This window comes from Saimiri boliviensis, chromosome 5 (assembly GCF_048565385.1).
Source record: "Saimiri boliviensis isolate mSaiBol1 chromosome 5, mSaiBol1.pri, whole genome shotgun sequence".
NCBI lineage: Eukaryota > Metazoa > Chordata > Mammalia > Primates > Cebidae > Saimiri > Saimiri boliviensis.
Window position 1 is genome coordinate 67,146,963 of NC_133453.1, and position 27,151 is coordinate 67,174,113.

Consider the following 27,151-nt stretch of genomic DNA (forward strand, 5'->3'; position numbering starts at 1 on the left):
GGAGTGTGTTATATATAATACTTTTCAAAAAAATTTAAAAAAAGTACAAGCAAAACAAAAAAATGGATTGGCTTTAGCTACAAAAAATGTAGAAATACCCTCAGTATTATAAATGATCAGAATAAGCAGTGCATACAGTAATTTGGGAAGTTAATGAGCATTTCTAGAAAACGATCAGTTTTGATTTTGATCAATTGGAAGTGTTAAGAAAACGGACCAAAAAAAAAAAAAAAGAAAAGAAAAGAAAGAAAGAAAATCAACAAATACAAAATATTAAATAGAGCCAGGTGCATTGGTTCACACTTGTAATCCCAGTGCTTTGGAAGGCCAATGGGGGAGGATCACTTGAGACTAGGATTTTAAGACCAGCCTGAGCAACACAGTAAGACCCTATGTCTACAAAAAAAAAAAATTTTAATTAGCCAAGCATGGTGGTACACGCCTATAGTCCAAGCTACTTGGGAGGCTGAGGCAGGAGGATCACTTGAGCCCAGGCATGTGAGGCTGGAGTGAGCTATGATTGCTCCACTGCCCTCCAACCTGGGCAACAGAGTGAGTTTGTCTCTAAAAAAAAGAAAGAGAGAAAGAAAGAAAGAAAGAAAGAAAGAAAGAGAAAGAAAGAAAGAAAGAAATTAAATAAAATAGCTACTATATTTCTTTGAATCAAAACCATCTACGTGTCAATGTATCGTTATTTTGTGTACCACAAAGGAGACAGGTAGAGAGAACACTACCAACTGCCAACTGTGACTATTAGATGTCATTAATCTAAAGATGAATCCACATTGCAGATATGTTCAAATGTAAAGCAAAACAAAACAAAGTACATATTAGAACTGGCAAAATGCAATAAGCATTTTGTACTGGACCTTCCTTCCCAACAAAGCATGCACTGGATCTTCACCGAAAAAGCTTCCTAAAATTCTTTCATGAGGGGAGATCTAAATAAATGGAGCAATACACCATATTTGCAGTTGGGATGACTTATTATTGTAAAGAGTCCACCTTTGTCTATATTAATCTATAAGTTTAATGCAATTCCAATCAAAATTCCTTTTTTTTTTTTTTTTTTTTTGATACAGAGTCTCGCTCTATCACACAGGCTGGAGTGCAGTGACGCAATCTTGGCTCACTGTAACCTCGGCCTCTCAGGTTCAAGCAATTCTCCTGCCTCAGCCTCCGTAGTAGCTGGGATTACAGGTGCTTGCCACCATGCCCAGCTAATTTTTGTATTTTTAGTATAGATGGGGTTTCAACATGTTGGCCAGGCTGGTTTCAAACTCCTGATCACAGGCAATACACCTGCCTCAGCCTCCCAAAGTGCTGGGATTACAGGTGCGAGTCACCACACCCAGCCCCAAGGGAAGGTTTTTAAGAGACTTGAACACTTTATTCTAAAGTTTATTCTAAAATTAAAGTCTAAGTAAAGCAATTTCAGAAAAGAAGGGGAAAGGTAGGCTGTTTCAGATGTGTATTCGTATACAAATATCAGAAAGCCCTACCACAGAAGTTGCATAGACAAAGGATGATTTAACTCACGCTACAAGCCAAGAGACAGTTGGGTTCATACTGACAGCTAAACAATGCTACCAGTCATAGAGGTTCTTTGCATTTTCCTGTCCTTACATCCTTAGGATGTACACCTTTGTCCCCATGTGTGTTCACTCAGAATACTGTCTACATTCTGTAGGCAAGAAAAGAAGGAAAGGAAGAAGAGATGAATAACTTTCTATGGAACCTTTTTACTCAGGAAACAAAAGACACCCATAGAGAATTATGCCTCCATCTCATTATTTCTAACCTTTCCACATGGCTAACCCCTGCTGCAAGTGTCTGGGAAAACGATTATTTTGGCTGAGTATATTGCTGTCCCAAACAAAATTGGGAGGCCAGTCCACAATGGTGGAGGTTAAGTGCACATGCACAAGCAGAGAAGGAAAGTTCTGTTAGTGAAAAGGAAAGGAAATGAATACGGAATCATAATTAGGAGAGTCTGCTTTAAGAGAGGACTGTGTCTTCTAGCAAACAACAAAACAATCAGTACACATCTGGCACAAGCCAAACAAACTAACTGTGGACTAGAATGGCATAGGATGGGATGGGATGGAATGAAATAAAAAAGAATAGAAAGCTCAAAATAGACACATGTTTATATGGGAATCTGTTATTCGATAGAGGTGGCCCCACAAAACAGCAAGAAAGGGATGCATTGTTGAATAGATGGCATTTGGAAAATTGGCCCCTTGTATACAGAAAAATAAGCTGAAACTTTGTTGCCCTATACATAAAGATGACTTCCAAATGGATCAAAGACCTAAATGTAAAAGGTAAAGCTATGAAGTGAATATAGAATATGTAGAATATTTTTTGAGTACTTGGGCATGGAGAAGGACTTCTTAAGATTTCACGAGAGGGTGGCTGAGCTCATGGCTCGGTGGCTCACGCTATAATCCCAGCACTTTGGGAAGCCAAGGTGGGAGGATCACTTGAGGTCAGGAGTTCGAGACCAGCCTGGCCAATATGGCAAAACCCCATCTCTACCAAAAAATACAAAAATTAGTCAGGTGTGGTGGCATGCACCTGTTGTCCCAGCCGCTTAGGAGGCTAGGGCATGAGAATTGCTTGAACCTCAGAGGTGGAGGTTGCTGTGAGCCAAGATCGTGCCACTGCACTCCACTCTGAAAGACAGAATGAGACTCTGTCAAAAAAAAAAAAAAAAAGATACCATGAGAGGGTAAAAAAATAGGTGGATATGACCATATGAATATTAAGTATCATTATTCAATGAAGAACATGGTAGATAAGACAGTTGGCAGATCATTTGGGAGAAGATAGATTGCCTTCTGTGACGATGAAATGTTTTCCATCTGTACTCTCCAATATGGTAGTCACTATCCTACACGGGGCTACTGAGCGCTTGAAATGGGGATAGTGCAACTGAATAACTGAATTTTTAGTTTTAATTCATTTAAATTTAAATAGCTGTCTGTGGCTAGCGGTTACCATATGGAGCAGTACAGAACTAGGGTATCTGAAGCACTCTAGCAGATCAGTAAGAAAAAATACAAGATTGTCCAATATAAAAATAGGTTAAGAATATAAATAGGTTGACAGAGGGGAAGCCCAAGTGCCTAGCTTTTAGGAAAAGATCCAAAATTACAAGTAAATAGCAAAATATAAATTAAAACCATAAGACAGTACTGCTAAAAGGATGGAAAGTCATATGATCCGAAGTGTTAGTGAAGATGTAAGAGCAACCCTCATTTACTACTGAAGGTTGGGGAGTAGACTTTTGCAGCCATTTTGTAATTAAGTATGTATATATCAAATAACCAATCAGTCCTTCTCACCTTCCCTAGAACGACGCACACAGAGATTGTTGAGGAGGTCCATGTGAAACGGAATAATTCCCTTGACCCCATCACAGGATTAGCCAAGGAGCTGGTTCCTATACTCAGCCCACAGCTTTCAAACCTTCATGGGAAGGGGAGCACACAGGTGAAAGGGTACAGAGGCCAGGACAAGCACTTCTGGCCAATTGGCAGGAGCAGAACTCTGTGCAGGCCTGCAGCAGCATCTAGAAGTTGCCTGTGACCCCTGATACCCCACAGGGAGTGTTACAGTGCGCTCTCTTAGCTTGGCCATCTGCAGATGGTTAGGTGTTTCACAGCTCATTGTGACAGCCCTCTGTATAACAAGCTCTTGTTTGGCATCCAGGAAGAATCACATCACACAAACAAATTGAAGGGTAGTGAATGTGGAGGATTTTATTGAGTGGTGGCAGTGGCTCTCAGCAGGATAGGGAGCTGGAAAGGGACTGAAGTGGGAAGATGGCTTCCCCTGGAGTTCGGCCATCCCCTGAACTCCTCTCTGAGATCTCACTGTCAAGCCATCTTTCTGCAGTCAAGCTGCTTCTCTCCAATGTCCAACTGCTTCTTCTCTTCCTTTTTCTGCCACTCTGCCACTCCAACAGTGAGGCCTGTGGGGTTTTTATGGGTACAGGATGGGTGGGCCAGGGAGGGCCAGGGTGGTTTTGGTAAAGGCAACATTCAGGCAGAAAAACAGGAATGCATGTTCTCACTTTGGGCCATGGCCCTTGCTGGGCACTGCCCTTTTCTACCCAGGATTTCCCCTGCCTCCTGTCTGTATCACACATGCAAAGGTGAAAGGTACCCATCACATTTTTTTTTTTTTTTGAGTCAGGGTCTTGCTCTGTTGCCCAGGCTAGAGTGCAGTGGAAGATGAAGGCTCACTGCAGCCTCAATCTCCTCAAGGCTCCAGCAGTCTTTCTGTCTTAGACTCCCGAGTAGCTGGGACCACAGAAATGCATCACCACACCTAGCTAATTTATTTGTTTTTATTTTTTGTAGTGATTGGGTCTCCCTATGTTGCCCAGAATGGTCTTGAACTCCTAGGCTCAAGAAATCCTCCCACCTCAGCCTTCCAAAGTGCTGGGATTATAGGCATGAGCCACCCCGGCCCATGACACTGTTTATGACAATAGAGATTTAGAGGCAATGTAAGTTTATCATTGGTGGTAATGGAGATGTTAAATCTGATGGAAGTATACTATGGAATATCCTGTTAGAGCCAGAAATAATGAACCAGAGCTACATACGACAACATGAAGAAAGCTGAGAAATCTAGTGTTAGGTGAGAAAGGTAAGAAACAGAGTGAGATGTGATGGTATGATCCCATAAACACAGGTTTTCAACATCAACTCACCCAAAAACATAATATATTCTTCCAAGATGTTTATATAACCAAGGTAATCTATCAAACACATTACTCTTGCTTGGTACCTACTGACAATTTTATACTATGAAGTAGAGGGTAAAAAGGAAGTGAGGGGCAGGGATCAGGGGAAAAAGAGAAAAGGCTACTATAAACAGGCGTGATGATAATATGCCATAGATGAAAGGAGAGAATTATCTTAACCCTCAAACCTGTTGTAGAACTGAAATGGGTTCTGCTAGCCCGGCACAGTGAGACCAGATATCCACACGGAGGTTTGCAGCAGGCGAAAGGAAGGGTTTACTGACAGGGTGCCAAGCAAGAAGGCTCAGGCAGCTAACACTTTAAACTCTGACCTTCCCTATGACTCGCAGGTAAGGGTTTATAAAGCAGGGGTAAATTTAAGGAAAGCAGAAGCTATAGGCAAAATCATAAATCTATGGTTTAGGGCCCAAACCATAAATCGAGGTTACACATTGGTTTTAGCCCTTAAGTGCAGGATATCTTTAAGCAGGGGCTTACAGGTCATAGAGAGATTCAAAGACTTTCTGATTTGCAACTGGTTTGACAAGCTTTGTTTAAGAATTTGGGGTCAGCAGAAAAGAATGTTAGGTGCAGCTTACAGGTGTGACTTTCTCCATGCCCTGCAGGAAGAAATTTAGACAATAGACGGTGGTCAGAGTTCAATCCCCAGATCTTCCTTATCTGAGGTCTGCTTGCAGGGAGATGTGCAGGCAGACCTGTTTGGTGAACCATTGGTGAGCCGAAAAACAACTGAGACATATGTTACAATGCTATCTTTAGTTTGTATAGGGGAACCAAATATCACCTGATTCTAGCTTCCTTGGCTCTTGTTTTAGGCTACTATTACCGTCTTGCTCATCAAATTGCTTATTTACCTCTCAGGGCTAACTAGGTGCCTGGAACCTGAAGGAACTCAAGATTCTCCTTAATTTCCATGCTTGGGGGTGCCCACAGGCCTCTAAGGACCTCTAAGGAGGTCCTTACTCCATCTCACATCTGATGTCCAAGGAAAGAGAGAACAAAATATAGTCTAGTATGTGAATTTCCTGGATCTTTAAATGACTGTGCATGGCTTTCCTGATACTGTGCATATTTTTTGAGCTAAATAGAAGCATGTTCTGTGTTCTGTTGCCTCTTTTATGTCAGCACTTGCTTTAAACATAAGCATGTTTATCATTCATCATATTGGGCTCTGCTCATTTCTATAAACTCCACCAGCTGCTGTTGCTTTGGCACAACTGAGTATTTTATGTGGCACTGAAGTATTTCCCTGACAAACATAATGCTTTGTGAAACCTATGTGGCAGAAAATGTCTGAACGTTGAATTGAAACCATTGGAACTGAAGAGCGAATGGGCCAAAAGGATCAGAGCTTATGACAATCCACAGGTGGCCCTGGATGCAGCTTTAGATACCATTATTTCAGACAACGTTCTCAGCCATGTGCATCATTCAGTCCTCCGCTTCTGAAATGATTTGCATAACCATGTTGCTGGGCCTGTGATCAAATTCCTATGGCAGTGTTGAGGCTTTTTCAGATTCTCATTCTTTCCCCTCTTTTTTTCTCTCTCTTTGAGAATTCTCCAGGAATGGATTTGTGCAGGGTTTTCTTTTCTGTAGAACTTGATGTTGTATATCTTTCATAAGCGTTCAGAGCTGAGAAAGAAAGGGATTGGATACCCAATTGTATTTTACTGTGCCTTCCATAAGACATTTCAACAATCTCTGTAAATTAGTTTATCTTCTTGATTTTTATTGATTTCTTAAATTAATGACCTCCTCCAAAAGAAGGTGTGACACTTTAATTTCTTTCTTTCTTTTTTTTTTTTTTGAGTGCAGTGACATGCTCATACCTCACTGCAGCCTCAACCTCCAGGGCTCAAGCAATCCTCCTGCCTCAGCCTCCTGAGGAGCTGGGACTACAGGAATGCACTACCACATCCTGCTAACTTTTTTTATTTTTAGTAGAGATGGGGTTTCACTATGTTATCCAGGCTGGTCTCAAACCCCTGGGCTCAAGTGATCCTCCCGCCTCAGCCTCCCAAAGTGTTGGGACTATAGATGTGAGCCACTGCACCCTGCAACATGTTAATTTCAAAGCTATATCTTTAAAATAATGGATATTAATGTCTATATGGATTGCCAAACTACAGAGAGAATAGTTATTTTGTTTCGTTCCTTATAAAGCTTCCCTCTTCTCCAAAATAGCTATGTCTGTTGAACGCTGGCAATGCCAATATGTCAAGAAAAATTTTAGGTATATAAATTCCTTTTTATTCATCACCCCCATTATTACTAATGTCACTCTACCTTCAAACGAAAAATCAAATTGAAAGGTAGCACATATCTCACTTATAGACTCTTGAAAACTTTTAACTACTTACATTTCTGATAATAAATGAGCCTCAGCAACGAATCAAACTCAGAATCCAAAAAAACACTTACTTTCTTCACTATAAGTTATTTTGCTCCAAGCCAAAGATATTTTTATCTTTCAGAGATTATATAATCTCCCAAGCCAAGAAAGGAAAAAAATGTTAGAAAGAATCCAATACATGACTGAGTTTTGAAAGATTTTGAAAGATTTCTATGAAATGTTTTTACCTGCTGCAGACTCACTACCTTTAGACAACAGTTACTACACTTGCATGGGAGGATCTTTGGGGTTTTTATATTTATTTTCTCTATTTTGTCATTGATTCATTCGTGTCATTAAGCACAAATATGTACACATGATGTATATGATGTATCTAAATACATACATATAACATATATCTATATATATTTTGCTATGTGCCAGGCATTGTTCGAAGCCCTGGAAATGCAATGCCCAAGAGCCTTTATACCTCAAATCCAGAGAGGCGAAACAGACAATTAAGCAATGTAAATAAGTGTCATAAGTGCTCCACTAAGACAAATAAAAAGTACTATGGGAGCTCATAGCAGAGGCACCCACTTAGGATGAGACCAGACTAAATGTTCAAGGCAGGCTTAATGGATAAAGGGATATTTACCCAGAGCCCCAAAAGATGAGTCACATTCAGTTCTTAGAAAACAAAGGCATAAGAAAATATGTTCCAAGCATAGAGGGATACCGCAGGGATGAGTAGGAGATGAGGTTGAAGGGAGAAAGTTACAAACAGAAGCATGATGTGATTAGAGGAACATTCTAGAAACATCACTCTGCCTGGAGAAAGGATGCAGAAGACAATTACATCTGTCAGGAATCCAAACAAAGGTTGAACTAAAATAATACAGTAAGTATAGAAAGAGAAGATTTACAGAAAAGGTAAATTCACAGGTCAATTAACTGTCAGAGTGGGGTCAGTGGATCACAGCCCTTGAATTTTGAACAGAGTATTGAACAGTTATATGGTGGGCTACTGTATTAGTCAGACTCGTTGATGCTAACAACTGTTATGCCTCAAAATCTCAGTGGCTTAGCACAATAAATGTTTATGTTTATTTCTCTGTCACCTCACAGTCCGAAGCTGAGCTGAGAGAAAGTGGGTTCTGCTTCACCCATTCATATCTCCACGTTTTCTCCCTGGATTCAGGTATTCAAAAGACATTATCAAGCTTCTGTCCCTCCCTTTTTTGTTGTTGTTGAGATGGAGTTTCACACTTGTCGCCCAGGCTAGAGTGCAATGGTGCAATCTCGGCTCACTGCAACCTCCACCTCCTGAGTTCAAGTGATTCTCCTGCCTCAGCCTCACAAGTAACTAGGATTACCATGCCCAGCTAATTTTGTATTTTCAGTAGAGACAGGGCTTCTCCATGTTGGTCAGGCTGGTCTCAAACTCTTGACCTTAGGTGACCTGCCTGCCTCAGCTTCCCAAAGTGCTTGGATTATGGGCATGAGCCACTGTGCCCAGCCCTGTCCCTCCCTTTTTATTTCTCAGCTCTTCCTTCCGCTCCACTGATTTACCCCTAGGGAAGCTCTCTCTTTATGGTGGCAAGGATGGGACCCCAGCATCTCCACTCAAATGTTCTCTATTGCAGCAGTCCCCAACCTTTTTGGCACCAGGGACTGGTTTCATGGAAGACCGTTTTTCCATGGATGGTGGTGGAGGAATAGTTTTGGGATGAAACTGTTCTACCTCAGATCATCAGGCATTAGATTTTCATAAGGAACACGCAACCTACATCCCTCGCATGTGCAGTTCACAATAGGGTTCACCCTCCTATGAGAATCTAATGCTGCCACTGAACTGACAGGAGGCAGAGCTTAGGCAGTAATGCTTGCTTGCCTGCTGCTCACCTCCTGCTGTGCAGCCGGGTTTCTTACAGGCCACAGACTGGTACTGGTCTGTGGCCCGGGGGTTGGGGAATTCCTGCTCTAGTGTATCATCTCAGGACATAAGCTTTCCCCAACCCTTCTCTTAGCATCTCTAATAATCCCTGCAAAAAGATTCTGGACTTCCTTGGGTCAGATAACCACCCAGGGGCAGTCACTGTCCAAGTGGATGAAGAACAGCCTAAGTCACACCCCAGAGGGAGGGGAGATCTGATGACTGGTGGCTCCATCAGATGTGGAAGAAGGAGTTCCTAAAGAGGAACAGAGAAAAACTTGCATATCAGAAAGCAGGGATAAGTAGCTGCAAAAACAACAGCCATCACCAAAGCTACATACCTTTTAATTTCCCATCAAACTCTGGTTTAAGATCTTAGCAAAACTGAAGGGTAGAAACTCAACCTATGGAGTTTTAAGTTAGGAGTGCCCAGTGAGCAACCCCCTGTGCTCTTATGCTGTGAAGTATGATGACTAAATATTTCCATTGTGTAAATCTAAAATGTCACATTTTTTGCATATCTATATGTTCACTGGTGTTTTATCTTTGGAACAACATGGCTTTACTCCAGTCTTTAGCCTGTACTGAGGTTTATGGGTCTCCTGGTGAAACCTTAAGTTTAGTGTAAAATTTGTTCTGTCTTCCATCACAAGGGAAAAACCACCTGCCCTAGCAAATCCTGTGGGAGTATGATTTATGAGTGTATGCTTAGGTGTTTCATTACTACATAACTTTTATTAGTGCTTCTATTCATATTGCCAGTCATGAGCCATAAAATTGACTCTGAGTGCATCCACAGGCTTTTATAAATCTCTGTCCGAAGCATTGGTTTTTCTATAAAACATTTCGGTAAAAACCAAAAAGTGGCAATTCACTTGGTTTTGGCTTAGCACTTGCATTCTCTAGAAGTGGAATCATAGTTCAGAACTGTGGGAGCTCTCAGAAGTCATCTCACCTCATTCTCTATTTCTCTGTGAATAGAGGGTAGGCACTCCATACACTTAGTGGAATGAATGAATCTCTGCTGTGACATCACACTGTTGTTAAGCTTATGACCTCACAACAGCCCAGGTTTTCGTGTCATTGTTTTATTTTGTTTTTGACACAAATTCTTTTTTTTTTTTTTTTTAAACAGAGTCTTACTCTATTACTCAAGCTAGAGTGTAGTGGTGTGATTGCAGCTCACTGCAACCTTCACCTCCTGGGTTCAAGCAATTCTCCTGCCTCAGCCTCCCTCCCAAGTAGCTGGGATTACAGGCATGCACTATTATGCTATATTAGACAGGGTTCTCTAGAGGGACAGAACTAATAGGCTAAACAGATACATATAAAGGGGAGTTTATTAAGTATTAACTCACATGATCACAAGGTCCCACAATAGGCTGAGGAGCAAGGAGAGCCAGTCCAAGTACCAAAACTGAAGAACCTTAAGTCCAGTGTGTGAGGGCACGCAGCATCCAGCATGGGAGAAAGATGTAGGTTGGGAGGCTAGAGCAGTCGAGTTTTTTCACATTTTTCTGCCTGCTTTATATACTAGCCATGCTGGCAGCTGATTAGATGGTGCCCACCCAGAATAAGTGTGGGTCTGCCTTTCCTAGCCCACTGACTCAAATGTTAATCTTTGGCAACACCAGCACAGACACACCCCGGACCAATACTTTGCATCCTTCAATCCAATCAAGTTGACACTCAGTATTAACCATAACACATGCCCAGTTAACTTTTGTAATTTTAGTAGAGCTGGGGTTTTGCCATGTTGGCCAGGCTGGTCTTGAACTCCTGGCTTCAAGTGATCTGCCTGTCTCAGCTTCCCAAAGTGTGGGGATTACAGGCATAAGCCACCGTGCCCAGCTAACAAGTTCTAATGATCAGAAATTTGATACTGATTTTTTTCCTTTGAGCCTATATTAGGCCATTCTTGCATTACTATAAAGAAATACCTAGACTGGGTAGTTTACAAATAAAAGAGATTTAATTGGCTCACGGTTCTGCAGGCTGTATAGGAAGCATTGCAGTATCTGATTCTGCAGAGACCTCAAGAAGCTTTTACTCATGGTGGAAGGTGAAGGGGGAGCAGGTACTTCACATGGTGAAAGCAAGAACAAGAGGATGGGCGGGGTGGGGGTGCCACACACTTTTAAATGACCAGATCTTGTGAGAACTCACTCACTCTATCATGAAGACAGCACCAGTGAGATGGTGTTACACTATTCATAAGAAATCCAGCCCCATGATCCAGTCACCTCCCACCAGGCCCTACTTCCAGTATTGGGGATTATAATTCAACATGAGATTTGAGTGGGAAGACAGATCCAAACCTTATCAGAGCACCACAGAATGAGCCCGCATAGGATGACAGGTCTCATTTTCATATTACCCTAGGTTCCCTGAGGCTTTTCTTCTCCAGGCTTCATACCCTCAGTTCTGTCCAACTTCCCCAACATGCCGTAGTTTCTACAGTCATCTCTATCTTGAACACTTTACTGTAGCTATGTTCCAGACCTCTTTGGGCATGACTGCTCACTGTATTATAAATCTACTTGCCCTTCTGTCTTCTGGTTCCCATGCTTACATCTTACTCATAATGATATTTCAGGAGACTGTCCAATTATTTGCTGAAGTCCAGATACCTATTTCAACCTTTGACCAAGACAAACTATCAAAAAAAGAAATGAGTTTTGTTTGAGACAGGGTCTCACTCTGTCATCCAGATTAGAGTGCAGTAGTGTGATCTCAGCTCACTGCAACCTCTGTCTACCAGGCTCAAGCACTTCTCCTGCCTCAGTCTCCTGAGTAGCTAGGATTTCAGGCGCATGCCACTACCACCTGGCTAATTTTTGTATTTTTAGTAGAGACAAGATTTCACCATGTTGGCTAGGTTGGTCTCAAACTCCTGACCTCAAATGATCCACCCACCTCGGCCTCCCAAAGTGCTGGGATTATAGGCGTGAGCCGCCGTGCTCAGCCTGAGGTAAGTTTTGTCTGAAACGTTCCCCATGTAGAACATTAAGGCTGCCAGTGTATAATTTGCAGCATCCTCGTTTTTCCTTCTTTAAATGAAATTGAGACTTTTCCCTGACTTTGATCATCTGATCCTTTTCCCTTTTTCATGAGCCATCAAAGGTTATTACAAGCTTTCATGGATCTCATTACAGATCTGGTCACTATCCTTGGGTGTAATTGTGGCGGGATAATATTTTGAGATATTACCTGAAAAATCCTTCTCTGAATTTTTTACTATATGTCTTTTATTCATTTAGCCACTGCATTCGTTGCCTTAGGGAAAGACCATTACAGCAGAAAACCAAAGAAAGAGCTTTAAAAATATCTGAAGCTTATACTTTGGGATATTAAAAAAAAGAAATAGCTAGGCCGAGAGAGAATTCAGGTCACAAAAATTAAATAGGGGAAAATGAGTTATGAGCAGTGTCTGCTTTTCCTGGTCCTCTGCTTCAGCTCTAACCCTGGTCCACTGAGCTATGGAAATTTGTTCAGACTATGAGAAGAGAGAGGAGAAATCCTCTAGATGGTTGGAAATCTAAGAACAGGAGAGAACATGGGCACCCCTAGTTAATGAGGCAAAGCTTGAGGGTTTTCCCCTGCCCAGAAGAGCAGAATTAGTGCAAATGTCCACATGATATATCCTGGCACCCCAAGGCAACCTCACAAGGCCCTGCTCTCCCCAGTGCAATGGGGGGCAGAGGGGGGCAGAATGATTTTCCATAAGCCTGAGAGTAGCATAGAAGTGAAAGTCATGCAAAGATGAAGGCTTAAAACAGAAATGTATGAGTACTAGGAAGAAAAACCTGCATTACTTCTTATCGTGGATACTGTAGCACTTCATCCAGAGTCGCTCCTTAGAGTTGACGCACCTAACCCCCAGCTGCTGGGGATATCACCTGCAGACTATAATTTCTTTACCCAGTCATGCCCTTCCCAGTGCTCACTGATGCAGTAATAAAATAGCCCACTCCTCTAGCCTCAATGTGGGACAACTCTGAAGAGCCATCCAACTCTGAACTCCCAGGATTCGCTGGGACCTCAGCTGCAGCCACACTGTAGGAAAGCTTTTTGCTTTGGCCAGTCCTACCTGCCCCAACTCCTTGTAGGCGTATTTTCTTTTCTTCCTTTTTTTTTTTTTTTGAGACGGGGTTTCGCTCTTGTTACCCAGGCTGGAGTGCAATGGTGCAATCTTGGCTCACCACAACCTTGCCTCCTGGGTTCAAGCAATTCTCCTGCCTCAGCCTCCTGAGTAGCTGGGACTACAGGCGTGCATCACCATGCCCAGCTAATGTTTGTATTTTTAGTAGAGACAGGGTTTCACCATTTTGACCAGGATGGTCTCAATCTCTTGACCTCGTGATCCACCCGCCTCGGCCTCCCAAAGTGCTGGGATTATAGGTGTGAGCCACTGCGCCCGGCCTCCAGGCATTTTCTAAGAACTCTCCCAACATATTTTCTAACTCAGTTCTCCACTTAATTTTGTTGCCAGGGAATTCATCTAAGATATCCAATACCTTAAAGATTCCATAATTCTGCTCCAAACAGAACTTTTCCAGGTGCAGAGATGAATTATTTTAGAGCTTCGTGGTTTGCACTATTATTCTTCTCTTCTCCATTTATCTTTGGCTTCAGTTCTCACACAGCAGTCTTATTTGTACTCTTTCCTGCCAGATAATGATTATGAAAGTGAAGCAAAGTAGGAATGGAATTGCTTGTTGCCATCACTGTCCAAACGTTGGACCAATGTATCCTTGCCATCTACTTTTGAGTAAACTAAAAAGACCCTTTGTTTTCATCTTTAGCATTTTTCAAAATATCATCTCATTCTAAAATTTTAACTTTTCTTTTTCTATCTTACACACTTCAATAGTTTTATATCTTAAGATGAATCATGACTTCAGGGTCCTAAGCCAGTTTATAAAGACCTCCTTTGTATAGTAAGTTCTACCTACATAATCTAGAATCTCATTATAGAATGTAGGGGTAGTTGGCTCCTTTTGTTTTACTTGCAGACTTGGAAGCCTCCACTAAACTAACAGAGTCTGATTTAGTGTCCTGTTACACTGCAATAACCTAAATAATTGTGATTAAATGAATGTTTATGACGTATCTATTATAATGGAAAACTATATAATAGTTGAAAGTATTGAGGGTGACTTATGGGTTCTAACATGAAAAATGTTTTGTAAGTGAAGGAATAGGTTATTGCCAAATAGTTTTCAGCAAACAGGTTTATGTTTTCATTTTTATAACGTTATGTTTAATGTGTATACATTTACATATGTTTGCACATACATAGAAAATGTCAGGAGTAATGAACACAAATATTCACAGTCATCATATCTGGGGAATGAAATTGTAGAAGCTGAAGCACTGAGATGGGGCTTAACAGAAGGTGTTTAGATCATGAGGATTCGCCCTCATGAATATGTTAATATCTTTATAAAAATGGCCTGCAGGTGTCGATTTGCTCTGTCTTCATCTTCTGCCATATGAGGATATGATGGTCCTCGCCTCTAGATGACACAGTGTTCTAGGCACCGTCTTGGAAGCAGAGAGACCAGGCCCTAATCTGCCCGTGGCTCACTCTTAGACTTTTCACCCTCCAAAACTGTGAGAGAATAGATTTTCATTCTTTATAGATTACTCAGTCTGAGATCTTCTGCTATAGCAGCACAAAATGGACTAAGAAGACAGGAAGAAGTTTCTTTAATACACATTATTTCATTTAATATGAATTTGTTTCATTTAATAAGAATTTGTTTTTATCTGTTTTAAAAATATATTTAATATTTATTTAATTTTCTTAAGTATTATTTGAATTTTAAAATAGTAACTGGCCAGGCATGGTCTCATGCCTGTAATCCTAGCACTTTGGGAGGCCGAGGTGGGCAGATCACTTGAGGTCAGGAGTTTGAAACCAGCCTGGTCAACATGGTGAAAACCCATCTCTACTAAAAATACAAAAAAATTAGTCATGCGTGGTGGCAGATGCCGGCAATCCTAGCCACTTGGGAAGCTGAGTCAAGAGAATCGCTCAAACCTGGGAGGCAGAGGTTGCAGTGAGCCGAAATTGCACCACCGCACTCCAGCCTAGGCAACAGAGCAAGACTGTCTCAAAATAAAATAAAACACAATAATAACCAAATTTTTTTTTTTTTTTTTTTTTGAGACGGAGTCTCACTCTGACACCAGGCTGGAGTGCAGTGGTGCAATCTCGGCTCATTGCAATCTGTCTCCCAGTTCAAGTGATTCTTCCCCCTTAGCCTCCCGAGTAGCTGGGACTAGGGCCCGTGCCACCACGCCCAGCTAATTTTTGTATTTTTTAGTAGAGACAGGGTTTCACCATGTTGCTTAGGATGGTCTCGATCTCTTGACCTTATGATCTGCCCGCCTTGGCCTCCCAAGTGCTGGGATTACAGGTGTGAGCCGCTGTGCCTGGCCAACCAATCATTATTATTTTTTTAATTACAAAGACAGAAAATGAACAACTTATGGAGAAAGCATACTGTATGCCACGATGTTCTGTTTTTCTATTGTCTTGAAGTTGATTTTCCAAGACACTACCTTGAAAGAAAATTTGCATTCAACTGTCAGTCCTACAACTAGCCAATTTAGAGACAGAAATATGCTTTTCATGAGGGAGCATTATTGTATTGCTTTTTAAATTAACCTAATAATTTAAAAATATTTCTAAATTAAAAAATAACATGGCCAGGTGCAGTGGCTCATGCCTATAATCTCAGCACTTTGGGAGGCCAAGGCGGGTGCATCATGAGGTCAGGAGTTTGAGACCAGCCTGGCCAACATGAGGAGACACCACCTCTACTAAAAATACAAAAAAATTAACCAGGCATGGTGGCAGGCATCTGTAATCTCAACTACTGGTGAGGCTGAGGCAGAAGAATCACTTGAGCCCAGGAGACAGAGGTTGCAGTGAGCCAAGATCGTGCCACTGCACTCCAGACTGAGCGACAGAGCAAGACTCTGTTCAAATAAATACATATCACATATAAGTAAACTATGTAGCTTAATATGACGAACCTCTATGAACCTATTTGTCACAAAACCTTCAACTTGAACAATACCATGCATTCACCTATGTGCTTTTCCCTATCCCATCAATGCAACCATTAGCCTGAGTTTTGCATTTATCATGCCCTCACTTTAAATAAAAGTAGGTTTTCATATGCCTGAGCAGTGTTTTTAGTTTACAGACATATCATACAGTATCTCTCTTGCGAATTGCTTTTCCACTCAAAATGTTCCTATGATTCATCCATGTGTAGTTATAGTTCACTGATTGTTTTCACTGCTGTATATTATTTCATTGGATAGATACAATATTTAATTATACTCTTATTTTGTGTCACTGGGTTTTGAGAGAATATCCAGTTTTTTTGGTTATGAAAAGTGCCACTATTGGCATTCCAAATATGCACAAGTTTTTCTAGAATGTATGTCTAGGAGTAGAGTTTTAGGTCACAAATTGTGTCAATGTGTAACTTTACAAAAAGACTGCCAAATCGGTTGTGATTTTATAAATATACACATGCATTATAATGAAGGCGAGTTTACACTGTTTCATATTCTCATATTTGGCTTTCTTAGACTTTTAATCTATGAGATAAAAAATAGTACCTCAATGTGGTCTTAATTTGTACTTCCTTGATTACTAAACAGGTTCAGCATTTACTTACATGAGATTTAGCTGGCTGGTTTTCTTCTGTAACATGCCTGTTCATAGCTGTTTCCCCACAGTGCCTCTTCCATTGTAGGCACTCCCTAAATGTTGAATAAATGAATACATCTTCATGCAGCAAGCCTTACACTATGGACTTGCTAATTTAAGATTTTTTTATAGGGTACCACAAGCTCTACTTCCCTAACCTTGTAGTTTAATAAGTTTCATTATATATCCAACTTAGTGTAACTGATCAATAACTGATTCTTTTATATAATTTATTTCAAAAAGTGTACATTATTACAAAGATGAATTTGCACAAGATATTAGTTATCTTCGGTGAAGCAGTATTTTGCTTCTATTATTATTATTAGTTTTTCAGATGGAATTTCGCTCTTGTTGCCCAGGCTGGAGGGCAATGGTGCAATCTTGGCTCACTGCAACCTCCACCTCCTCCTGGGTTCAAGCAATTCTCCCACTTCAGCCTCTTGAGCAGCTGGGATTACCGGCATGCACCACCATGCCCAGTTAATTTTGTATTTTCAGTAGAGACAGGGTTTCTCCATGTTGGTTAGGCTGGTCTTGAACTCCTGACCTTAGGTGATCCACCTGCCTCGGCCTCCCAAAGTGCTGGGATTACAGATGAGCCATGACGTCCAGCCTCTTATTAATTTTAATGGCAGTAGAGGTGTTATTAATTTTGTTCTAGTAACTGAACAACTCAAAAAGTGCTATTTTCAGAATACTAAGCATTTTTTCAGAAAAACATGAAATATCGAATCCAAAGTTAGCAGTGATGCAGGATTTCTCTTGGGCCCTTTGCCAGACTCCCAGCAGGGGCACCCTGTCTAGTCGGCCTGCTGCACTCAGCCCCTTCTAGGGAGCACATGAGTGAGCGAGTATGAGATCCAGCCGGCCACTCCACTGACACAGGAGCAAGCTCTGTCCAGGGTCTGCAGCCAAACCAGGCAAAATTATGTCCAAAAAAATGTAAACAGCTATTCCTGAATGTTCATCACTGTTGTGTACTAATACTTAACAGATATGTCATAAGGCATCAAATTTAAAAAAAAATTAATACAACTTAAAATTCAGAAAAATGCTATTCATTACGTTATTTTTTTTGAGACGGAGTCTCACTCTGTTGCCCAGGCTGGAGTGCAGTGGCACAATCTCGGGTCATTGCAACCTCCACCTCCCAGGTTGAAGTGGTTCTCCTGCCTCAGCCTCCTCAGTAGCTGGGATTACAGGCACGTGCCACCACACCCAGCTAATTTTTGTATTTGTAGTAGAGACAGGGTTTCACCATGTTGGTCAGGCTGGTCTCGAACTCCTGACCTCGTGATCCACCTGCCTCAGCCTCCCAAAGTGTTGGGATTACAGGTGTGAGCCACCACGCCTGGCCTCCATTACCTTTTCATGAAATCTTTTTGTTAAATATTTCTGAATTAGAAATAGATTATTGTTACAGGATCTCTGGAGTGTCAATTTTTCTGGGCAGAAACCTCTATGGCCATAGTGCCTGAGTTCTTGTCCTCTGTCCAGGAAAATGAGGTATGCAGACAAGTGAACGGTGAAGAAGAATTTTATTTAGTGTTAGAACAGCTCAGAGGAGTGGGTGGCTCCTCTCTGTAGGCAGACTGTCCCATTGGGTGTTCAGTTCTCAGCAGAGAGGAGGCCCTGGAAAGGGGGTCTTCTCTCTGTAGGTAACTCATTCAGACGTCTGCAGGTCTCTGAAGCTCTCAGCAGAGGGTAAGCTCCTCTCTGCTAGCAGGCCCTCTCTGCAGCTGGCCTCTCATCGTCTCCACTTATCCACAGAGTACTCCTCTCTGCAGCTGGTTATCCCATTGTCTCTCTGCCCTCTTCATCCTCTGATGGTCTGCTGCCCTGCTCTGGATGAGCCCGGGGCTTTTATGGACCTCAGAGGGGAGGAAGTATTTGCTGATTGGTCCATGGGTGGCCATGGGCAGCTGAGAAGAGGCAACATGAGTCCCCACTCCTGTTGGAGGGACTGGCAGCCACCAGCAGCCCAGCCTCCAGTCTTCAGGTCCTCCCTGGCCAGAAGGTGGGCTCTTACTGGGGACCTGCCCCTTTCTGTTCAGGAATCTGTCTCAACAGACACCTCCAAACCTGCAGGGATGGGGGTGGGGTTGGTCCTTCCTGGGACCCTGAGGGTGCAGGCTGCAGAAACTCCCAGGTCCTATGCCTGGGAGGGCAGTCACAGCTGCACCTGGGAGCTGCCGCCCCACCAACTTGGAAGGGGCAGGGCTCCTCCTTGTCCGTGGCTCCTGCCTGCTTCCTGGAGCAGGAGACCCAGGTCTGCAGCATGGGTGCAGCAGCTGCAGCTACACCCAGGAGAGCAGATCCTGACTGCAGATACCAGCTCCCCCAAGAGCAGAAGGAGGCTTGAATCCACAGCTGCAGTTTGAGGAGCCCTGCTCTGTGAAGCAGGAGGCCTGGGTCCTCAGCCGCAGTCTGGGTGACCACAGCAGCACTGAGAGTTCCTGTCCCAACTCAGAAGGGGCAGGGCTCCCCCTGGCTCTATGGAGTATATAGCCCCAGCTATACTTCCCTGCTGCAGCCAGCATGATGGCAGCAGCCACTGCCATCATTATTATACACTTTTAAGCAGGTAGGTATTCCACAGAAATATTTTAAAACCACCCTTCAGATAGTCCAGATAGGAGACTATCTGAAAAAGTAAAAAAGTCAAAGGTGGGCATGGTGGTATACCTGTAATGCTCAGATACTCTGGAGGCTGAGGTGGGAGGATTGTTTGAGCCCTGGTGTTCAAGGATGCAGTAAGCTGTCATTGTGCCACTGAACTCCAGCCTGGATGACAGAATGAGACTCCATCTCAAAAAAAACAAGTCATTAGCAGAAAAAAAAAAATCCAATAAGGATAAGGATGTTACTACTATTTGTCTTCTCCAGCGTTTCTTCTGAGGTCATGGAGGTGTGCTGCTCAGACTTCCCTTCAAGAATGTACCACTTGGTTGTAAATAATGTAAATTAACTGACAAGCTCCATCTTTCAGTTCCTTCAGGCTGTGTTTCAGCTTTCAACCCAAGATCACACCCTTCTAGGGAAGTCCCTGCCAATGGCTGGGTATGGCTAGGGTACCAGCCATTTCTGCCGAGTGGGTGACCTCATGGGTACGCTTTGCTCCTGAGTGCCTCCTCATGTTAGGCCAGACTCAGCTCTGCATCATCACACCCGACACTGTTCCCTCCTCAATTCACTTCTCAATTTTACCCTCCAATAACCCTTTACATTCCTGTCTCAGCATCTGCTTCCCAGAGTACCCAAATGACACAACTTTTCTGTAGCAACGGCTTTAATTAAAACACTAGCTGGGCCGGGTGCAGTGGCTCACACCTCTAATCCCAGCACTTTGGGAGGCTGGGGAAGGTGGATCACCTGACTTCAGAACAGCCTAGCCAATGGTGAAACCCTGTCTCTACTAAAAATATAAAATTAGCCAGATGTGGTGGCGTGCAACTGTAACCCCAGCTACTAGGGGGCTGAGGCAGACGAATTGCTTGAACGTGGGAGGCAGAGGTTGCAGTATGCCAAGATCACACCATTGCACTCCAGCCTGGGCAGTAAGAGCGAAACTCCATCTCAAAACAACAACAACAGAAATCACTAGCTGGTAGCATTTTCTTTTACTGACATGCATGTACAGGGCGTATTTGGCTAAAGTCCAGTACAGAGAAAAACTATTAGTACATTTTAAAACTGAATTTTGGATTGATAGAGTGGTGACTGGACTTAGGAGAACACAGTGTACCTATCACCTAGGACCATGGGTTTGAGAAATGTACACTTAGCTTGAAAATGTTTTTTTTTTAATCCTCCAATGTAGAAGACCTCTTGACATAAAAAATTTATGGCAGTGATACTAATTATCATCATATATTGTGTATTTGCTATACGCAGGAAATGTGCCTAGCTTTGTACATTCATTATCTCACTTAGTTCTAGAGGCTTATGTCTAAACAATATTAACTCATAAATTAATTGCTCTTGAGAGTTTCAGCTTTAGCCAGGAAGTACATTAGTGTTGGATCTGGGAATTGCTATCCTGGCTGCATAATGAAAATATTCATTGAAATGTTAATCTATAATAGTGGATCTTGGGAAGAGAAATGGTCTTTACTAGCTTAGGCCAATAAAGTGTATACCATAGGAGTAATTATCAATTTCCCAACTACATTATATATTTAGAAAAATTCTGTTATAAAACACCTTTTAAAATTGTGGCTTGGATAATTAGGATATGATACATATGTGTTTGATTTATACCATTTCTAGCCATGCATTTATTATAAAATCTGACTCTCAATGATTTACAGGGTGAAATAAAAAAAAAAAGCATTATTTTTACATCGGGGAGTATCAAAGATGGGAAAAGGTGCCTGAGTGGAGTCAGCACTATCAGATCCCAACATGGGGACCCCTGGCTATTTTGAAAAGGTGTGAATTTTGTCAAATGCTTCTTCTATGTCAATTGATACTATCATGTGATTTCTCTCCTTGCTTAGATGGGATAAATCACACTTGGTCATGACATGTACTTGTTTATACGCTACCAAAACCCCAAGAGCCAAACAAATATTTCACTTAAAATTACACATAAGTTCTATAAAAACTTTCCTCTGACACTGAAATAACACTTTAGATACATGTTTGCCATCTTTACAACTCTATTACTCAGTCAAATAAAACAGAAATTAAGAATTTTAAATAGAGGTCATATGCAGTGGCTCACGCCTGTAATCTCAACACTTTGGGAGGCTGAGGAGGGCAGAGGTCAGGAGTTTGAGACCAGCCTGGACAACATGGTGAAACGCTGTCTCTACTAAAAATACAAAATTTAGACAGGAGTGGTAATGGGCACCTGTAATCCCAGCTACTTGAGCGGCTGAAGCAGGAGAATCACTTGAACCCAGGAGGTGGAGGTTTCAGTGAGATTGTGCCACTGCACTCCAGCCTGGTCGAGAGCAAGACTCCATCTCAAAAAAATAAATAAATAATAAATAATAAACAGATAATTTGATACAGGAAATTGATTACATGGCTAATACAAAACTAAAAATCCAAAAGGTGATTGTAAGGTAACCCAGAGGTTAATGACTACAGGAAAATAATTTTTTAGTCCCACCCAGGGCTGGAGAACAAAAGAGATGTGGTGTTCCAAAAACACAGGTGCAGGGAGGAGACCCCCATGGTGGCTGGTGCTGGCCCTCCCTCCAAGGAGATGCCATGTTCCGAGAGGCATCAATGGGGGCAGGCAGCGCCTACACATGACATACCTATTTGTCAAGTAGTGATTGCAGAACAAGAGGGACAATTCATGCAGTAGATACATTTTGGAGAAGAAGAGCCACTGCTGAGTGGACATAAACCTGAAATACTAGGTTACAGAATTCACAGCAAAGGATATAATAGATGAACAAGATAATTCAGCTGGAATGCTAATCTTAAAAGTGAATGCTGGCTGGGTACAATGGCTCACGCCTGTAATCCCGGACCTTGGGAGGCTGAGATGGGCATATCACCAGAGGTCTGAAGTTCAAGACCAGCCTGACCAACATGGTGAAACCCCCGTTTCTACTAAAAATACAAAAATTAGCCAGGCGTGGTGACAGACGCCTGCAATTCCAGCTACTTAGGAGGCTGAGGCAGGGGAATCGCTTGAACCCAGGGGGCAGAGGTGGCAGTGAGCTGTGACAGAAAGACTCTGTCTCAAAAAAAAAAAAAAAAAAAAAAAGTGAATGCTTTTTCTGTAGTTCTCAACAACTACAGATTTAGCATAGAGCCCATCTACTACATTTGCCGGTTGGCTAATTCAGTTTACAGTTTACTTTTGGGACAATACTGCAAGTACCAACAGCAGGATAATCATGTCTTCCAATGATGATGTGCACTTAAGGAAACACACGTCCGTTTTAGAAACTTCGTTCCTGGGAGCATTTCATTCTACTTCTTTGGGTTGTTTGGGCTCTAACAATTTCTGTGTGGTCTTTATTTGATTGAGTGTAGTGGATAGCTTTGTGCCTGCAGCAGTAATACTCCAATTGCAATAAATCAAATTCACTTCACTTAGAATGCACCAGAGAAAAGTTAATCAAAAAAAGCATAAAATCTTATTTTCTTTATGTTAAGTAAAATTCAGATTGTGTTTAATATGATACTCACAGGAAGAAGTCCAGTTGTTTGCAGTGATGAGGAGGAAAAGCTGTCTTTTACACCTCATTTAATTAAATGTACCTGACCAAAGCACTGCAGTGCTCCCTTTTCTACGGCAAGTCAGACAATCTCCAATTAGAATGTGCCCAGTTTTCACATAAGAATCATTTTCTGGAAGTTGAGTGTCCTTGTCATAGATAGCATTCACACAGAACACCACCCTAACTTTCTCTTTGAACTGGAATCAAATGCTGCTATCTGCTGAATGGAAATTAAAACTGCATTTGGGGTGCTATTTCAAAAGCATCCATTATTAACTCTGTCTCCTTAGAAAACAAAGTTTCTAAGTCAAGCATATTTTTAGTTTTGCATAATGTAGTAAGCTCATCTTCATTGATTTGGGACTTTATGATGATTTTCCATTACATTCAGAATTATACAATTAAATGTGGTTTATGAAAATATCCAATTATCTACAAGTCTCTAAATTTTTTTTTTTAGACGGAGTCTTGCTCTCTTGTCCTGGCTTGAGTGTGATGGCATGTCTCCGCTCACCATAACCTCTGCCTCCCAGGTTCAAGCAATTCTGCCTCAGCCTCCAGAGTAGCTGGGATTACAGGTGTGTGCCACCACACCCAGCTAATTTTTAAATTTTTAGTAGAGACACAGTTTCACCTGTTGGCCAGGCTGGTCTTGAACTCCTGCTCAATTATCTATCCACCTTGGCCTCCCAAAGTTCTGGGAATATAGGCGTGAGCCACCATACCCAGCCAAGTCTCTAAATTTTCTAACTAAAAATGGAGCCAACCTCTGGAGTGGCTGTTAAATCACAGGGGAAAGAGAAATTCAATTCCAGGACCTATAAAAGGCCATCTGCAGATGGTGAATGTTTTAGTGTTCTCCCTATCAGTGCCTTTCATAATGCTTGGTATGCAGTAGGCATTCAAAAAATACATGTTCAGTAAATGAACAATCATACAGTAGGTAGCTTTGAATTTTTTCTCAGAAGGTCTAGGTGCCTCACACAAAAATGAGTGATATATGACACAGGAGAACATGAAGGATTTTAATCAAACAGAAAAAACTGGAATAAGGAAAGACAGAATTCAAAAAAATAAGTTTGGAGGCAGTGGTAAAATGGCCATTGGTAAATCCATGGATTTGGTTTCACACAGACAGACTTACAGCACAGTGAATGATAAACAGTTGCGCAATTTAACGTGATGAAAATTTATCTTTTAACTTACCTTTTTGCATCAAGGGTCTCGATGTCAGTTGAGTCAAATATTAAATTGTTAATAATCTTTATTATTCAGATTTTTACCTTATACTACAAAAACTGCATACTATCTGATATTGCTTGGATAACCACAGTCCAACACTGAAACACAGCGCCTTTTAAAAATATCATTTCTAGATCACTGCCCAGGAAATGTGTTGAAGTATAAGTATACACTGGATATGGTGGCCTGCTCTGAACTGGAAACTGTAGATTCCAGATGCCAGTTATCAACATGACTCTGCCCTAGAGTTCCCCTACCCACTGCTCCTTTTTCTTCCTGTGCTGCCTGCTGGTCCTTGCAGCCCTTGCTGCTGCCAAGCCTGTTCCTCTAGGACCGGTTCGGCTACAACCAGGGGTCAGCCTCCACTCCGAGTTTGGCCAACCTTCTTCCTATACCATTGTTTTGGGTTCCCCATCACATTATCATCCTACTCTATTCCAGTAGTTGGAAAGAACACAGAGCTCGGCATGATACAACAACCTGTAGTTGTAGTGGCTGCCGAAGCAATGAGAGTTGGCTTATCTCAGGGCAACAGCAAGTTTTATTTTGGTTTGAGGCAGGCCCTGGAGTGGCAAGACAACTGGAGACATGTTGAAGCCATCATCCTTGGCTGGTGCAAACTACATTAGAGAACAGCAGGAGTTTTAGAAAGAACTATATGAAACTCAGCCAATTATATTTTCACAATTGTTTGATTCTGTATCCAAACTCATTTTTAAAACACACACACATACACACTTGCCATATCAAATTTTTATTTTAGAAGTGATCTTGCTCTGTCACCCAGGCTGGAGTGCAGCAGCGCAATCATAGCTCAATGCAGTCTGGAACTCCTAGGTTCGAAAAATGCTCTCACTTCAGCCCCTGGAGTAGTTGGGATTACAGGCGAGAGCCGCCATGCCTGGCTCACTATTTTGGATTTCAATTTTGGACTCAAAATGTAAGCATGTTGATGTTAGTCTTTGGCTGGTTTAAAACATTCCTTGGAAGACAATATGCCTGAGAGCTAATTTAGGCACAAACTGTTTCTAAAGGCTTACTCTTTTATATTTCCACCCTTATACAATTATACCATTGAGGAGAAAGAGCCCAGGAATAAGACCACAAACCACGCCACAAAAGTGGCATGATAAAGAAACTACTGCTGTTTAATGGGTGCAGGGTTTCCTTTTAGGGTGATAAAAATGTTTCGGAACTAGATAGAGGTGGTGATCACACACTGTGGATGTACTGACTGCCACTGAATTACACTTTAAAATGGTTAGTTGTAGGTCATGTGAACTTCAACATGAAAAAAGTTTTTTAAAACGGAAAGAAAAAACAAACTAACACCCTTCTCTCTGCTACCACAGAGCACCAAAATCTAAGTTTGACTTTACTGCAGCCATTAACACCAGCACTGATGCCACTTCTGTATCAGGAACTCGACCTGGCAATCACGAGAGATCCTCTGATAGCCAAATGATACAAAAGGCAAAACTCATGCCAGCATATGGGCAACTGCACAGAACATGTGCTTCATGTTGCTGAGTGCAGATGTTTCTAATTGCCAACCGAAGTCACTGTCTGCCTCCCATCAGCCAAAGGGACTTGAGGAAGTGAGGCTCATGACATGGAGGTTCACTAAAATATAGAAAGGCCATTCAAAAGATTGTGGGCTTCCACAAAAATGGTAAGTATTCATTGCAACCCCCAGCCTTCTGTGGATGCCAAGTGTTTGATTAAGTTCTACGAGAGGGGAGATCTTGGCACACTTTACCTTCCAGAGGATGCAGGCAAATTGGCTTTGCTAAAGCACCCAATGTCTGCTTATGATCATTATACTCTAATCAATACTTCCCAGGACTCAAGAATTAGGGCAGTCATTTGTTTTTAAATTAGCTGTATATTTCTCCCAGACATCATATTCTCATGAAGCATGATTATCCACTGACCCATTTAGTCATAGAACTACGTTATCCAAGAGAGGACCCAGTGATGCCACCGCTGGAGGTATCCACAAAATTAAATGATTTCATATCTATAATAGTACAGAGTTTTATGGTCATACAAAGTACATACAAAATTTGGCTCATGGAGTTTGGGAAGAACAGTGACTGGACTGCAGAAATTAGAGCATCTACCAGGTTTTGAGGAAGGGGAGCTGTGGAGGTGGTAGTTAATGAACATCAGCATGCTGACCTTTTACCTTTTACCATCTACCTTTCTGTGGTAAATGTCCTTCCACAGATCTTGCCCCTATGTTGGTCAGAGAGAAGAAAAGTAGGTGAATTTATTTCCCAATAATTAATATTAGCAAAAATGGGGCAAAGATGAAAATAAAAATCTAAAGAAACCCATTCGGCACAGCTTTGATGAGCTCAGTGCCCTGACGCAAGATTTACAGAGACGGCAGGTACCGTGGTTCATACCTGCAAACCCAACACTTTGGGAGGCCAAGGTGAGAGGATCACTTGCACTCAGGAGTTTGAGACCAGCCTGGTCAACATGGTGAAACCCTGTCTCTTAACTAAGAATACAAAATTAGCCAGGCATGGTGGTGGGAACCTGTAGTCCCAGCTACTTGGAGGCTGAGGCAGGAGAATCACTTGACCCTAGCAGGCGGAGGCTGCAGTGAGCCTAGATCGTGCCACTATACTCTGGCCGGGGCAGCAGAGCAAGACTCTCTCAAAAGAAAAAAAGAAGTACATGTAGACCAATCCTGGGCAGTCTAGTTAGCTCCATCCACACATCTTTAAGCTCAGAGGCTCCTGAACACAAGCGTGTCCTACCCAGAGGCCTCCAGCGTCCTTGACTGTTCACAGTGGAATGGAAGGAGGCATTATGGTATTTGGTTCTATCTCTTGTGCCTCCTGTTGACTGGATTCTCACTTAGGAATAGAAGACTGACATAACCCAATGGATGGGCTGGGGTAAGAAGCCAAGGAGAGTAATA

At 42.0% G+C, this 27,151-nt stretch overlaps 1 protein-coding gene across 2 annotated transcripts in view; it reads right to left on the minus strand.

Annotated features, from left to right (window-relative positions):
• Positions 1 to 27,151, minus strand: part of PDK1 (pyruvate dehydrogenase kinase 1) — a 103,938-nt gene that overhangs the window by 29,170 nt on the left and 47,617 nt on the right. The window contains exon 12 of one of the 2 annotated variants that reach the window (XR_012517719.1): positions 13,702 to 13,718. The exons of the other annotated variant lie outside the window; for it this stretch is intronic. The gene's annotated coding sequence lies outside the window, so the exon portion shown is untranslated. Of the gene's footprint in view, positions 1 to 13,701; positions 13,719 to 27,151 lie in introns of those variants that run through there. 2 annotated transcript variants of the gene reach the window in all.